Source organism: Diprion similis, chromosome 7, assembly GCF_021155765.1.
Source record: "Diprion similis isolate iyDipSimi1 chromosome 7, iyDipSimi1.1, whole genome shotgun sequence".
In the NCBI taxonomy this organism is placed as follows: Eukaryota; Metazoa; Arthropoda; class Insecta; order Hymenoptera; family Diprionidae; genus Diprion; species Diprion similis.
Window position 1 is genome coordinate 7,123,508 of NC_060111.1, and position 16,699 is coordinate 7,140,206.

At 39.0% G+C, this 16,699-nt stretch overlaps 1 long non-coding RNA gene across 1 annotated transcript in view; it reads left to right on the top strand.

Annotated features, from left to right (window-relative positions):
- Positions 1–4,915, top strand: part of LOC124408053 — a 47,048-nt gene extending 42,133 nt beyond the window's left edge. Inside the window, exon 3 of the long non-coding RNA XR_006929391.1 lies at positions 4,813–4,915. This is a non-coding gene — a long non-coding RNA (uncharacterized LOC124408053). The remainder of the gene's footprint in view (positions 1–4,812) is intronic.
- Positions 4,916–16,699: the final 11,784 nt, after the last annotated feature.

Consider the following 16,699-nt stretch of genomic DNA (forward strand, 5'->3'; position numbering starts at 1 on the left):
TACCCGATCTGGCTCGACTATCCGGCCGTTTTCTACTCGACATTTGATATTCCGCTACCCGATTTCATATGGAATGCGCGTTTCCTTTTAGTTCCGGTCGTGATATCGGATTCCTACTCCACAGCCCGCCATGCGCCCAACCGAGCGAAGGAGCCAGTCAGCAACGTAAGCGATAAATCTCCACCGGCCTTGCTGCCTCTATTAGGATCGCGTCTGGCAGCCTTGCCGTTCGAAGATGCCATTACTCGGCACGTGGTTCCCTCTTTTCCCTTCGATGGGGTCTGTTTCCCTCCTTATCCCGCGCTGCGAGAACTCGCCAGCTTTTCGAGGGTTGACGAGATCACGTAGAGACACCTCGCGTTGCTACAGAGATCAAATCAATTCATGCCAAGTCATGCATTCCACCAGGGGATCCAAAATTTTCACCCCGTCATCGTAGTATGGCACTGCAGTGACGATCATGCTTCGCAGTTTTCTTTCCAGAAACGTGGAGCACGGGGCCCAACTCTAAAGTGTCACTTGAAAGGGTTACGACTCCGAAACCCCACCGTTTCTTCTCATTACCGGGGGAAAAGCCCCTAGGAAATTGTTTCAAAATTCAATTATCCTCTCAGCCACCCCTCGCGCACGCCAGTGCTGCTGCTTGCGGTTATCGCCGGTATATTGAGGTGGTATTTCAGAAATCCGGTACACCGTCTCTCGCCTTTGTGTTACGGTATAACCTCGTTCAAGGCGGGCAAAGGTCATCTTCTGATGTGGTCAAGCACCCAGGCTTGAGAGCCTAATTCTCACAGGTACCTGACGGACTTCTTGAGATGCTATGGAGAGTTCTAAAATTCACCCCTGTTTGCTGCCACCTCGTCTTTGACGATACCTAACCCTGACCGCTTCTCGTGAATTTCAAGTTGGTAATTAGCCGTAGGTATCCTCTTTCTCAGTAGAATCAATTCTGTCGGAGACCAGAGACATTTGTAGTACAAAGTACCTCAGACACGATTATCTCATTGCTGTCTTCTGCCTATCCATCCGCGATTATGTAAACATTTTGTTAAGTGTTTTAGTGGGTAGCAGTATTAGTATTATATATTCACGTGAGAATGTCCCGCTGCTCGAAAAGTTATACATGGAATTCAAAGTTGTCGCGCTGCGAAGGCAAACAACGAGAACGCGTTTGAAGAAGGTAGGTAGAACAGTATATATAACCTCAACTCGGCAGCTAGTCTTCGTAGTGCAGAAACACGTCTAATATGGTTAGAATGTTGAAGTCGTCGTATAGTCGTTGAATTTTTCTCCGAAAACGTTTCAGGGATCTGTGAACAGTTATTCAATTCAAGTTCGAGGTTTCGTAGAGTGTTTTCTTAACTCGAACGGCTTCCGAAACCCTTTCCAAACTTCGGTAAAAGCTTCGTCAGACCATCCAGAGAGCGATTCGAAGCATCTTCGAAGCAATTTAGCGACGTGAATAAACGAGGGGATGAAAGGTGACGCGGGTTATTTACCCCTCGAAAGATGATGGAGGTGGACGTGTCCCGTAAAAATCAAAAAACAACTCAATATCTTGTCGGAGATTATTACCAACACGGGTTCGCATAACTCCTCTGTATACACGCGGGACTCTAGGAGGCGAGCATAAAACTGGAAGATGCACCGAGAAGGTACGCCGTTGGGAGCACGCCAACCCGCTCTTTGGCTCCGTTTCTTCTTACACTGTGTACGTGCCAAGTGAGCCGAGCCGCATGCAGCCGGGAATAGGCACTATCAGATAACTCTCTTCTATGGCACTATCCACCCTGCCTTCAACGATGCGCCGCCTCGTTTCGTGGCTGACTGTGGTCGAGGGCTGTCTCCTTCGGGAGGCGTTCGTTACCGCCACCGCAAGCAGTTGGGATAATCACGAGGAGAAGTTACACCCGGTTGTCGTACGGTATAAGCACCATTTGGTTTTGCTGGGTCTTACGAGGTTGATGGTCTCTTTGATTTGATTCCTTTTGTAGCGTCTTGTAGGAGACGGAAAACTAAGCGAGATCTACTTTTTTTTTATCTGCTGTTAAACAGTCCAAGGTGTAGAGACGACCCTTCAAGGTAAGCCATGTCGAGGAGCGATTTGGCAGTTTCAACGACAAGAAAGTAATGTTTCTTCACCAATCCAAATGATTTTCTTAATTAATAGAAAAAAAGAAAAAAGAGGAAACTGCCAAATATACCTTTGACATGTCATTTTACGTTAGAATGTGGTTTCACTCCCTTGAAGTGTTCAATGGCAGATAAAAAAATATAATTGTCGCTTGGTTTTCAGTCTACTATAACATATTACGAAAGAAGTGAAATCGGAGAGGTCGACCTGGGATACCTTCCTCGTTGGACGGAGCCTTGATTCTCGACTCGGGTGGAATCGAGTTCGGATGACGTTCAGCGCGACAGCTTTTGCCGCTCGTTCGCACTGCGCCAATTGGAAGAGAGTCTTTTCACGGAGATCGTTGTTATTATGAATGTCGAATCATAAGAATTGCGAGTAGTTCTTCGAATGCTGGTTCTGTTCCGTAATGAGGTGCTCTTGGTGCAGTTCAAGCCCTGAGGGTAACTGACTGTCTGCTTTTTCCGGTATACATCCAAGGCGGGGAAGTACACGTGAATGGAAGTTGGCTCGATTATCTTCATTGCGAGAAAGATGAGTGGAAGAAGAATTGTCCTGTCTTATTACGCCCTCGTTTGGCTTTCATGGCGTTCCGAAAGCATCCGAATCGTTCGACGGTCGGTCATTTCGAAGAGATTAACGTGTTTTAAATTGGGTTATCGAAACCGAGCAATTAGGCAAGATAAGACGTCCTTATTTAAGCAGCACTCGGTGTCTCTCCTTTTACCCTCCGAACAAAGGTTTAAAATATGTCAGCGGCAGAACGCCTCGTGTAGACGTTTTTACCTGCAGGGATGTTGGATAAAGGGGACGGAGCATTCGTTGAATCGAATTGAGGAACGGCCGCGGGGAGAAGGCGAGTTGAATAGAGAAGCAACGGGCACAAAGCGCGTTCTTCGTTTCTTGAATGGTCTTTTTATTTGAAAGCTCTTCTTGAATTAAATAACTCCTCGAGTGGATAGCAATCGTTGCTGCGTTCATCAAGTGCGGAGGGGTTGGAAACCGGCTCTCCCGAGCACTTGCAGCGAGGCATTTATTCGAGATGTTCCCCCTACCTTACCTCTCAACAAAGCCGAGTTCCCGACGGCGTCGATAATTCGTTATACAGTTCCTCTCCCGAACTTAAAATCTTCGTCTTCTTCTTAATCGGGCTTGCAAGTTTCAAGATCATCCCCCTCAAAACTGCTCCGTCGTACCTTCGCCCGTTACAAGCGTCGATTATTATACAATAACCAAGCAGTTTTCGCATGGCGATAAATTATCATCCCTTAATTGTCGCCGCCGCTGCCGCTCGGATGATGCCGTCATGTTCATAGTGTTTTGTACTTAATATCCCGCTGCAGCCCTAGACTCAGGGGTGCGTTTGAAATGTAAATAATTTACAAAGTGCGCACATAGAGCGGTTGATGAAGAATGCATAACTGCCTATGTTGTATATTACTTAGCAGACTCGGGCTCGTAAAACTAGACGGGCCGGTTTGCTGTTGCCAGTTAAAAAGGCGGGGGTCGTAAAAGTCCGTTTAAATCCTTGGCTATTCAAATCGACGATTAAACTCGAGGTAACGCGCTATATTATTCCTAGCCACGCCGCTATATGCAGCCAGGTAAAGTCACCCCCTCGCAACCAACTTCTCAGCCGACTTACGTACACCTTTTAAACTTCAACTTATATAACTAACCGTTTTTTCCCCACCTTCCCTCACTCCGGCATTTCGAGCACGCACATTCCTTATCACCATTTCAAAAAGTGACGCTCCTCCCGCTGAATCCATTAGCGTCTTGAGACCTGGTCGCCAGATTTAATTCCGATAACAAACCCCCCGCGATCTTTCGACCTTGCCTGAAAAATAAGGGCTTTAACTTTAACGCGAGAGACCCTCGTTATTCTATTTCAAATTCTTTTTCAGCCTTCTCGTAGGTATACTATAAAATGTAGTCGAGGCTCTCGTTTATCTGGCTTTATTCTTTTTACTGCCATCTCGTTGGGGGATAAGAATATTTTTCTATTGCAAAAATTCCAAGACTCGAATATCCATTTTTTTTTCCTTTCTTTTTTTTTTATTGAAATCAATCGATCGGTTCTAGATCATTGCTGTACGTATGATATGGTTTGCAGGGGAAAAAATTTTCGTGCATTTTTGCGTATGGGCATAATTAAAATATTTCTCACACCGAATTTGATAGGTGAAACCTTCTTTCACTCTCAATGTCTACGGACGTTGTAACGTTTTTCAATTGTTTCACCGTCAAGTTTGAAAAAAGAAAAAACGATTGAAATCTGTAAAAAATCTCGACGCCGTCGGATCTCGTTGACGTTTTGACGAATCGATACTAATATTCGTTCCACTTTTGCAAAACCGTGAATATTTTATTCGATAACACTCTGCTGCAAAGGGGCTTCACTGTTGTATGGATTCACGAAAATTGGATCTGACCAAAAATTGACGGATATGGTAAACCTTCTGTCGGCGCGTAATAAAATCTGAGTGCAAACGGCGATCAGCCGATCTCCGAATGTAAAAACAATTAAGATTATCAGAAAGCGGGTTGACAAAAATACTTTGTTCATTCGGATCTACGTTAATTTTACATCAAAAACTGTGCGAGGGGACAAATTTTGAAAAATAATTCATCCCTTTTGCATCATTTTTAAATGTCATTCCCTTCTTTTTTTTCAGTTTCAACAAGCCAGACTTCGCGGATCTGATAACGCTTCTGACGTTGTGGTACATCGATGAACCAGAGCGTCGCGTCCATCCAACATCATTTCGGATAGCGTGCAGCTGGGGGTGAGTCTCGCCCTCTTTCCGTCCGTTTCACTGCCTCGCCAAAAGTCCCTAATTCGTTAACTTAAAAGGCGAAACATTCAAATGTCTAGTAAAAATTTTATATGTAATGTACCCTAAACACATGTATTAGGGTAGTCCGTAAAAAGGTCAGTTTTGAATTTCAACCGGCTCACCCACCAAATCGGTGCCAAATAATTAAAAAATGATTGCTTAATTTTTTCAAATTTTTATGTCAACTTCCGTAAGAGGGTGGATTTACCCATTGAACCCTTTCAGGGGCAAATTAAATCTATCTAACCAATTTCGTTAAAATTTAGCTGTAATAGGGGGATTTCTTAGCTCACAGATTACGAATTTGAACTCGAAACTTGAAAATTTAAAATGTCGTATCCAATATGGCGAACCAAAATCCGAAAAGTCATTTGATTTCGATAAAACTCGATGGTCTGGGGTTTTCGAAGCTGTTGATTAGGAATCTGTACTTGAAATCAGAAAATTCAAAATAGCGGATCCAATGTGGCAACGTCAAGTGACTCTCTGGAATATTATCCGTCATATTGGATCTGCTATTTCAAATTTTGCAGTTTTGAATGCAGATTCGTAATCAGCGACCTTGGAAACTTCACAGCAACGAGTTTCACCAAATTCGGGCGATTTTTTGGATTCTGGTTGATCATATTGGATCCGCCATTTAAAATTTTCAGATTCGTGATCAGGTACTCAAGGAACCCACTCCTATCAAATTTTATCAAAATCTGGTAGATTTAATGCACGGGTTAGAGTTGAGATAAAAATCTGATCAAAATACGAAATCATTTTGGAATTATTTGGAGCCAAATGCGAAGTTAGCCGGTTTAAATTCAAAAATGATTGTTTAAGGACCCTAATATATCTATACATAATTCTGCAGCCACCCTCACGATCAGACGCGATGCTCGTCCTTACGGCACTTGAGAAAGAGGGAAAAAAGAGCGGAGGCAGGGGAGAGACTCGGAGTTTGAATCGCGCCGGGGGCGGTGGGGGAGAATTATTGGTGTCCCGATCATCGTGTGGGGGTTTGAGGGGGCGCGGAGTTGATCGTCAGGCTGGCTGCGAGCAGGCAAGAAGCTCCCTCGTCCTTCTGGAGAATGGGAAAGCGTTGGAGCCGAAGATTGAGTGCTTTCGAATATTAAAACAAGGCTCCGATCCGTGTAGCATTTAAAGAGATGAACTCCTCTCTTTCTCTATATTGAATCGGGCGTTCATTCTCTCGCACCACTTGGAATAACCATGTTCTTCCCGAAATTCGCGCCCAATTATTGACTTTTTTTGGTTATGTTAGTTTGATCCTTGGTTCTAAAATTACCAAAAATAGCTATTTATGTTGCATGCCCGTAAACCGCCTGTTTTTTTGGCAAGGATAAAGATTTCAGGATGAGCTGAAGGCAAGCCGGAAGCGAGCCGGAAGCGAGTACTGAAATTATCCGAGCCAAAAAACGGTTTACGGGCATGCTACATACAATATTTTTTACGCTATGGGCATTGAAAAGCAATACGAAGAGTGAGGTTATGTCGCGATCTGTTCGACGAAGCTAATTTGTTCGGCAGTTTGGGCTGCGCACTTCGAACTGCGCATCAAAACTGCGGAATAAAGACTTTATTCCGCAACTTTGTTCGGTGCCGTATAAATCGTCACTTTACGGAACGAAAACTGCCACAAAAAGTGGACTTTTCAATCCCCAAGCCGTAAAAATAAACTTGTAGTGTATAACCGTATAGCGATTGGTTTTAGTCATCGAGAAATTCACAATTTGCGCCATCAATTTATGATTTCGGAAAATAAAATTGAACGTCAGTTGATTGTCGCGATTAAAGTATTTGAAAAGAAATAAGACGGGATTTCCCGGCCACGGAAGTAAACCAGGCATTGTAACTCGACTTCACTGGCAAATTAATGCTTGCTCGATAGTTTGTATACTTAGGTACGCACGATGTTTATTATATATTACCACGTATGTATAATTCGGTGAGAAATTGGCTGAACTCGTGGCTCAGCCGCCGATCGATTCGCTTTTGAATCGCGTGGTAAGTAATAACGAGGCTTTGTTTTCGGGCTTTTAGCTGCTACTGTTGGTAAAGCTCGCGGTTCCGAAACACTTTTTAGGATTCCGTTTTCGTTTTTTCACTCTCTCACCTTCCCTCTCTCTTTTTTTCTTTGTCTTTCTCTTTCTCTCTCCCTGGCAGATTTTGGAAATGCTCTCCGGGCGTTTTGATACCTTTTCTCGTATACTTTATATCCGCGACGTATTAACGTATGCAAATTTATCGCAAACTCAAGTGAATATAAATTAGCCGTCGCGATATCAATCCCTCTCGCAAGCCTCGCGTCGCCGATCTGTTGAAAAAGGCTTATCAAGGATTTTGGGTACGATGTCGAGGGTGGAGTTGTAGCCTGAGTTCAAATCACGCGATCAACTCCAACGCCAAGCAGGATTTGCTACATTCTCAAACTGCTTTCATTGACTTAGGGGAAAACGAAAATTACCTTATCCCGCTTAAAAGCTAAACGTTGCCAGCAAATTTTGAAACGAGCGTCAAAAATGGTCTCTCATAAGACGGATATTCACGTTGAGGCCTGCAGATTAATTTAAATTTTCTCATTTTCACAATTTCGGAACTTTGATACTTCATCAAAGTTTGATTTCTAAAAAATTCAGAATTTGGTTCTTCCGGAACTTTTTAAATTCGATATTTCGGACAGGAATAAGGTCGAAAAATTTGAAATTGTGATGAAATTTTTTCGAAAAAACGACTCTATAATTGAAGATGCTCAACAATTTTCAATACCAAGAAACTATAGCTGCAATTGACAAGAAAATTTGATTCGTGTTATGTCAAAGAAACGAAAAATATCTTGCCGAATAATCACAATGATTTGTCAATAGAACCGTTTTACATCGTCATGGCAAAAAGCATCGTCAAATTTGATTTCTGAACTCCAACGGAAAACTAAAAGCCTCCTCGCGCCTCGTCGGGGAATTCCGTGAGATTATTCAGACATCCTTTTTTCTGGCTTAGGGAAAGAAAATTCCTGTAAAGACTTGAGAAGCTTAGAGACGATCGGAGGCTGCAGGGAGGTGATGGTGGACTTCTTGAGACCGTGAAAATACGCGGAAGGATACCGAGATAACTTGAGTCGTTTGTCATGGCGGCCGCCGCGTATATTCTTGTTCCGAAAACAAATGGAGGCCTAGGCTGGCTTTCGGGGGAAGAAACGACCTGACGCCTGGTGCCCTCGGCCTCGAGGCCACGGTAGAGAATCTCTCTCGCAGCTCCTGCGGGGATCGCTAAATGAAAACGGGCAAAATTGCCCTCTGATTTACTCCTCGGCAGGTATAACGCGCAGCATTGATCAGCCCCGCTAATATAGCCGAGCCAAAACCTGCAGACAGTAAAAATGGTCGCTCGCCATGATAAATCGCGATGCTCGCAAACAGCTTCGTCGCTGATAAATTGAATCACGTATCACCGTCAAACAAAGTATCGATATTTAACTGATCGCAAAAGAAAAGAAAAGAGGAAAAAATAATTTTACGGAGATAAATTCTATTCAAAGAATCCCAATAATTAAAATTAACAGATCATTTCACTAGCTTTTTCAAAATCAAATTGCAAATAGTTTTTTTGCAATTGCACCTAATTTTTCAACCGTCAACTCGCGGGAAATTAATGTGCTATAACATACCATCTCACTGCTATGTCGGTAAGTGTCGGTAAGTGTCGGTAAGTCTCGTTATAATCGTTCCTACATCTTTCCGACCTCCGTCTTATTTTCCATCCCTGTTCCACACCCCAAAGCCTTGCTTCCATGGTCCTGCACTCGGCGATGCTCCAGCTGTTCTTCACCCAGGAGGATTGCGGTCTAAGACAGAAACCGGCGCCGGGATGAGCCGCCGAGTTCTCCCCAGACAACAAACTAGGATTACCAAGTTAATCGCGTGATATTGCCGAGCTTAATTCACACGGTGAATCTCAAGGGATTCGTTGCGCCCGCTTTGCCCGATCCCTTATTCGTCTCGGTGGGTATAAAAAGAAAGAAAGAAAGAAAGAAAGAAAAAGATGAAAGAAACAAAAAAAAAAAAAAAAAAAAAAAAAAACAACCCGCCTTGCGATGGTAGTGAATAATTTTTACCAAATTTGCCGTAAAACGTAACGATGACCTCCAACGTCCTTTTCGTTTTTCTTGGTCTCCTTTCCGAGAAATCGGAGCAAAACGAGAGCCATGCCGGTGAGATGTCTTCTCGCTCGATCTTTCCAGCGATACGTCTTCCTTATACCCTTCCCAATTCCGCGGGGTGTTCACCTGTCCGTTTCTTCACCGTCGTGTATAAACCCTCACGACGTCGTGACCGATCGACCGTATTATTTATCATTATTCAATACTGTACCTGAAAGTATTAGGTACCTCGTACCACAATTTTGTTTACTTTATACCGAGGAGGATAGATTTTAACCGATCACACGTGATTTCAAGTGATTTTAAACGACTTTGAAGTTACTGCTTTTCAAAGTGGTTTTGCGATTTCAACAACTCAGGGTTTCCAAGATATTATTAGGTATATTATCACCGTTAATCACGAAGATGATCATAATTCATCGACAGCCACGCAGAGTCTTCAAGAATGAGAATGAAAACAGTTTTCAACACTTCGTAGTTTTATCGAGTTCGCGAATTCATTGCAATCTTCACACACGTTTATCTCACTACAGTAGAACCTTGGTTATACGAACCATTTGGAACGGAACCTAATTCGGAAAGTCAAAATGCAATTTTTATCTTAAGGTGGAAAAATCTATACACCATAAATTTAGATCGTTAAACAGCCCCTGTTAAACCCCCAAATACATATTGAACCTTTTTCAAACATCGAACAATTATTTTACATATTACTTTGGTTTTATACACTCATCTATCTATTATCAATTGAAGAAAGCAACAATTTATATTACCGAACAAAATTTCATTTCCTGAGCCGCCTTTCGGATAATTGAGCGTTCAGATAAATCAACTCATGGTTCGCATAATCGAGGTTCCACTCTACGTTTCATTTGTCATCACACGGACTCCACAGAGTCATGGTTTCTTACGGTTCCAAAAGACGTTAAGATTGCAGGTTTGATGCTTCGTCATAAAAGCTACCCGTCACGTGAAATCCGTAAAAGAAAACCACTTTTTCGAACATCGAACCACCGATTAAAGCTCAAGCTACTCTAGCTTGACTCGTTCATCGGATGTGGAATCAGTGTAGAACAAGTGTCACTGGCTCGGTTTTTTCCCGTACTGGGTCTCCTCGTCCGGATTTTAAACGGAATGTCGAGGAAGCCGCGGAAAAGCGGGAAACTTTTACTACCGTTCTCTCCGGTATCTCGGATGAGTTAAATTCCTCCTACCGAGTCACTTTTCCTGCATCAAAAGCTCCTCTTTTCGTTCCAAAAGTTCCGGACGTTGCGAAATCGAGGCCTGCGTTGGTATAACTCGACAATTTCAAAGCCTGACTAAAAGCCAGTCGCCCCAATTTTTGATTATATTCTAAGTATTATAATATATGTATATTAAGGTGGCGCAAAAAAACCGACTATTTTCTTTTTTTCTCAGTCTCGTGTGACAAAATGTTAGTTTTTGATGTTTTAAGAACCCACTCCAAAGGACAGCTGAAAAAAAAAATTTTAAGAGGTCGCTCCACATTTTTTTTAATATGTCAAAAATCGTCAAAAAATTAAATTAAAAAAATTGTATTTTCATTATTTTGTTTGATTTTTAATTCATGTCGTGGTGTATTGTTATCGATTCTTTCTTACTAAATTAAAGAAAAAACTGATGAAATTTTAATATGAATATTTAAAGGTCGCTCAAAAAGATTTAAAGAAATGTACCAAAAAATTGAAAAAAAATTATGAGCGACCTTTCAAAATTCAAATTTTGAAATGAAACTTTCGGAAACTTATTTTTCTTTTGTCTATAAAATTATACCGCAACGATTAAAAAAATTTTTTTAAAATAAAAATATATGCACTTATTACAGGACTGAGGAAAAGAAAGAGAGAGAGAGAGAGAGATCGAGAGATTGATTAATTTTATTATGCCGTGACAAGCCTTTGGCAACACTTACAGTTATTGGACAACAATGACGTACCTGTAATATAATAGTGAAGACATAGAAAAGAAAGAAGATAAGAATAAATCAAAGAAATTGAGAAACGGCATAAGAACGAAAATTAACTTAATATAGGTTAGTATGGGTAAGAGAAAGAAAAATAGAAACAAGGGAGAAAGAGAGTGAGTGAGCGAGGGAGGGGATGGGGGTGTAAGCAGTTGGTTTCATTTAATTTATTCATCGACTAATCGACTAATCGATGACAAATTTGAGCGATCTAGGATAGATACAGGCAGCAAACTCCTAGTCCTATAAACATTGTGCAACCAGTAGCGTACGGTGCGTATAACAAATAGCAGTTGGTTTTGCGTCGTGCATATCGTGCCACATAAATACACACAATGTCAAGAGTTTTGGTACAAGGCACCCGTGCGCACCAAGAGAATTGGTTATGAATGCTAATTTACAGCTCTGGCTAATTACCTTTCAGCTAATACCCGGGACAATAAACCGACGGTCGACTCTACGTACGTTGAAAGAGAAAGAGAGAGAGAATATGTTTCATCCGGCATCGGTTTCCCTAGGTAATATAATTTCAAGAGCGTCCTCGTCGTCGTCGTCGTCGTATAATTTTATGTATATATATATATATATATATATATATATATATATATATATATATATATATATGTATATAATATAAATTAATCAACTATATATCGTCAATTTCGTCAGATAGTAATGATCATCAATCTAGTTGACAATTACGTGCACGTTTTATACCCAAGGGTAATGCCTATAATTTTCCCGTATATTTGATACGTGTGTACGCCATTATTGCACGCCAAATTGAATTTCGAATTTTCCCAGCTAGGAATATCCTATCCTGATTTCTACAAATAGTCGTGCCAAACGTCCGGAAGTAATTCGCGATCAACCAACGCCGATAATTACCTACCACCTCAGCACTCCGCGTTTCAACGGAAACAATGTTGTCTGCACGTATCAGCTGTTCTGTCCTATCTGTATGTATATATGTATATATGTATGTATATTGTATATGCATATGTAAGATACGTATATATGTGTGTGTGTGTATACATATATTTCATCGTTGCATCAGTAGGCGAATGCACTGTCGTATTATATTCAGAAACGTATTACATATACCTACGATCTATTGGATTCTGGATCTATGAGAATATTCATTTCATTAATAATTTTAAGTTTATTACAATTGTTAATAGAAATTTATTCAAATTCTTACCCTGATACTACTGAAAATTCAGCAGCTTAATATATTTTTTCACAACTTTTAACACCAACTTTACTAATTTATACTTTTTCCTGTCCAGAAGAAATGATTAGTTTTTGATGCTTTAAAAGCCCACTCCAAAAGGCAGCTGAAAAAAAAATTTTAAGAGGTCGCTCCAAATTTTTTTAAATGTAAAAAATCGTCAAAAAATTAAATTAAAAAAAATTATATATTCAGTATTTTGTTTGATTTTTAATTCATGTCGTGGTATATTGTTATCGATTCTTTCTTACTGAATTGAAGAAAAAAAAATTTATGAAATTTTAATATGAATATTAAAAGGTCGTTCGAAAAGATCTAAAGAAATGTACCAAAAAATTGTAAAAAAATTATGAGCGACCTTTCAAAATTCAAATTTTGAACTGAAACTTTCGGAAACTTATTTTTTTATTTGTCTATAAAATTACACCGTAACGAGAAAAAGAATTGAAAAAAAAAAAATCGATTTCGACGATTTCTGACGTTTTAAAAAATGTGGAGCGACCTCTTAAATTTTTTTTTCTTAACTGTCCTTTGGAGCGGTCTCTTAAAACATCAAAAACTAACATTTTGCCACACGAGACTCGGGAAAAAAAGAAAAAGAAAAAAAAAAATAGTCAGTTTTTTTGCGCCACCCAAATATATATTATATATATCACAAGAGGCGTGATGTAGAGAAAATACGTGGTCCTCTTTTCTTCTCGGTCTTATAATCTTATATTCCGGACGTCGAATTGGTTCTAAATAATAAATTTACGTCGGTGTTTGTAAGTATAAGATGAAAAAGGGGGCGGGAATAAGAAAGGAAGAGCGTAGAAGAATACGAATAAGAATAAAAATAAGAAAAAGTATAGGCAGCCCGGATAGTTTGTACAATCATTCCAACGGCGTCCCGGGGAAAATGGACGCCTATAAATCGCGAATTGTACCCGCCTATACTTATACCAGCAGCCCGGCAACGCCGGGGAGTGGAAATAATGGGGGAGCCGAAATACCGGCGAGCCTTTTCCGCGAGTTACCCTCGACTCCGTCTCTCTCCCTCCCTCCCTCTCCATCCCTCTCCATCCCTCTTTTTCCCTCCCCCAAGGCTCAACCGTAACGTATTATCCTTATCCGATCAGAAGTTTATTCGATCTGTAATACTTATATGGCCCTCGCCACCGACGAGTGGGCCGAAAAAATCTACCTTTTTTCACCTATTCTCACTCACTCCACCCAATCAGACCGGATTCCTTCCTCCCCATAAACCGCGCCCTGCAGTCTCTTCTTCCTTCCTTAGCTTCGCCACTTCGGAAACTCAAACTCGGATGTCAAAGGTGTAAGATTGCAGATATCCGTTTGAAACGTATATCTGTTTGTTTTTCTTTTTTTTTGATTCTTTCGTTTTTCAGTATACACAGTTTTCAAGTATTTTCATTTTTGCAAATCAACTGGAAAAATATAAGTTCTAGATAAAAAAAAAAAATTATGCTGTATATATTGTACGATGATTTGATGTTGGTTTGGGAATTCGTTAATGTCAATAAGAAAAAAAACAAAAAAAAAAAAAAAAAAAAAAGGTGTCACGTGGCTGTTAAAATGTAATGAAAGAATATATATATATATATATATATATATATATCGACTTGAATTTTAGCGGTAAAAATATTTGTCACTAATTCATTGATACACAATAAAATTTCACCGGGTTTACAAATTCTACATTAAATACGATAACAACGTATTGCAGCTTACAGAGGAGGAGCCTGCCGTAAAATTCTTGAAATGTAATTAATTACAGATTTATTCAAGCAAATATGAAACAGTAGTGAATATTCAATGCGACCAGCAGTAGCAGCAGCAGCAGCAGCAGCAGCGAGATTTGAAATTCGAGAACAATGCCTCACCACCACTGCACGTTTTAAGGCGGTACATACAAAACCGCCGCGCCCAGATCTAATCAAAATTCACGGCGGTGCTATGAGATTTTTATACACCCGCACAAAATGCAAAAAGAAGAAGAAGAAGAAGAAAAAAAAACAAAAAAAATACGGCGAAAAACTTACTTCGCCGGACGAGAAGAAGAAGAAGAAGAAAAAAGACAAAGAAACAGCAACAAAAAAAGCAAAAATCAGGAGCTTCCCCGTAGATTGCAATCGGCGTGCGATGTTCTGATTATAAATCTTTGGTATTACGTGCTGCATTCGCTGATAGAAATCTTCATATTTTATAGTTGATAAAAAATTGTTGTAAGATATAGATGTCGTAGCAATATAACGGTGCAAATATTGTTCGAATTACAAGATAATCAGGTAGAATTAAATAACTATATTTATTGTTAGCGTCAATATTGAATCGTTTTGTTTGATTCACTGCAAGTTTTCAGTTGATTGGTTACATGGGTTTTTTGAGGGCAAAAGGAGACATGTTTTGTCTAATTTTTGTTCTTAACATGATAAAAGAATTACTTTATTAATTATAGTTCGCGATTAAACAATGGATTTTAATGGAAAAAAGAAAAATTTCATTCGTTTATTTCGAGTTGTAAGAAAAACGGTACGATTTTCGGTAAAGTCAAGCACACGTGTTGCCTTGTAAAATAAATTGTGATAGGAGGAAAAAAAAATTCACTTCCGATAACGAGCTGTGCTCACCTTTTTAAACAGAAATTATTAGGTTTTTATGATTTCAGACGACGAAGATACGTATTTCTCAAAACTTTTCTATGTATATTTCATAAAATATTGTTCAAATATTGTTATTTTAAACATGCTTTAAGTTTATATATATATATATATATATATATATATATATATATATATATATATATATATATTAGGGTGCTTCATTTGAAACGAACATTTTTTTTTTTCGCTGACACATAATAATTTTGTTCCTTCTATCGAAAAAGAAATTCCCTGAAAATTTGAGCCCGTAATCTTAATTTTAAGTGGTTCCTCTCGATCGATGTATATTTCCCATTTAAATAACATGTAATTCATGATTTTTTTAATTTAAATTAACATAGCTCCGTTTGATTTCATGGTATTTCATTGCGATTAGTTAAAATTTGTAGTATATTAGTGATTCTTTGAAAGTACCCACTAACATTTTTTTGTACTTGAACCTGTCTCATCGGTATTTCATATGAAATTTCATATTTTTTTGGGGATTTTAATATATTAAACTGTCTATACCTTTTGGACTACGCACCTCAAAAAATCCATACAGAGCTATTTTTGTAGGAAATTTTATTTCCTACAAATTATTCTTTGACATTTTTTTTATAACTTCAACTGTTTTGTTGATAAGTACGAAAATATAACAATTTTTAAGAAAATTGGGCTTTCGAGACCGACACCGATGAGACGGGTTCAAGTACACAAAAATGTTAGTGTGTACTTTCAAAGAGTCACTAATATACTACAAATTCTGACTAATCGCAATGAAATAGCATGAAATCAAACGGAGCTATGTTAATTTAAATTAAAAAAATCATGAATTACATGTTATTTAAATGGGAAATATACATCGATCGAGAGGAACCACTTAAAATTAAGATTAAGGGCTCAAATTTTCAGGGAATTTCTTTTTCGATAGAAGGAACAAAATTTTTATGTGTCAACGAAAAAAAAAAAAATGTCCGTTTCAAATGAAGCATCCTAATATATATACGTAAACTCGATAATTGAGGAATTTAAAACCACGATATATTATATACAAATTTTTCACTTACTCGATCTTTTTCCCCGTCTGGAATTCTTGCGTCTGTTGTAACCTGTAAATGGAACGACAAAAAACTTACAATAAACTGTGAATTGTACTTCGCAGCATGACACGGTCTGGATTCCGTGTATTCGCAGTTTGTATTAATATCAATACACTCGTGAACAAAATCAGTATAATCAGGTGGATAGTATAAAGACAAGTGTAATTTATTCGTCGTCGAAGCACGTATGTTTTTTTTAATTTTTTTTCCCTATTTCTTTATTTTGTCAGTTCACACAATTCGTTTGATATAAAGCAATTACTTTGAGCTTGTATCATGTTTTCCATACAAGAGAGATATTATCATATCGATTAATAATAATAATTGGCGTTGTAAAATTTGTGCACAGCTGTTGAAAGAATTGTTTATAGCTTAATATGTTATCACAAACGGCGCCAAGTTTAACTTACTGTTTATTAGAATTACTTTATATACTTGAATAAATTCGTCAATGAAGGCTTGACGTATTTGTTATTCGTATACGTCATTGTTATAAAATAACGGATGTAGGTAATAGAAAAGTCGCTTTTTGTATTATTTGATTTTTAATTCGTTTTCCCAAATTCAGACATAAGTACTTTGAGTAAAAGATATGTCATG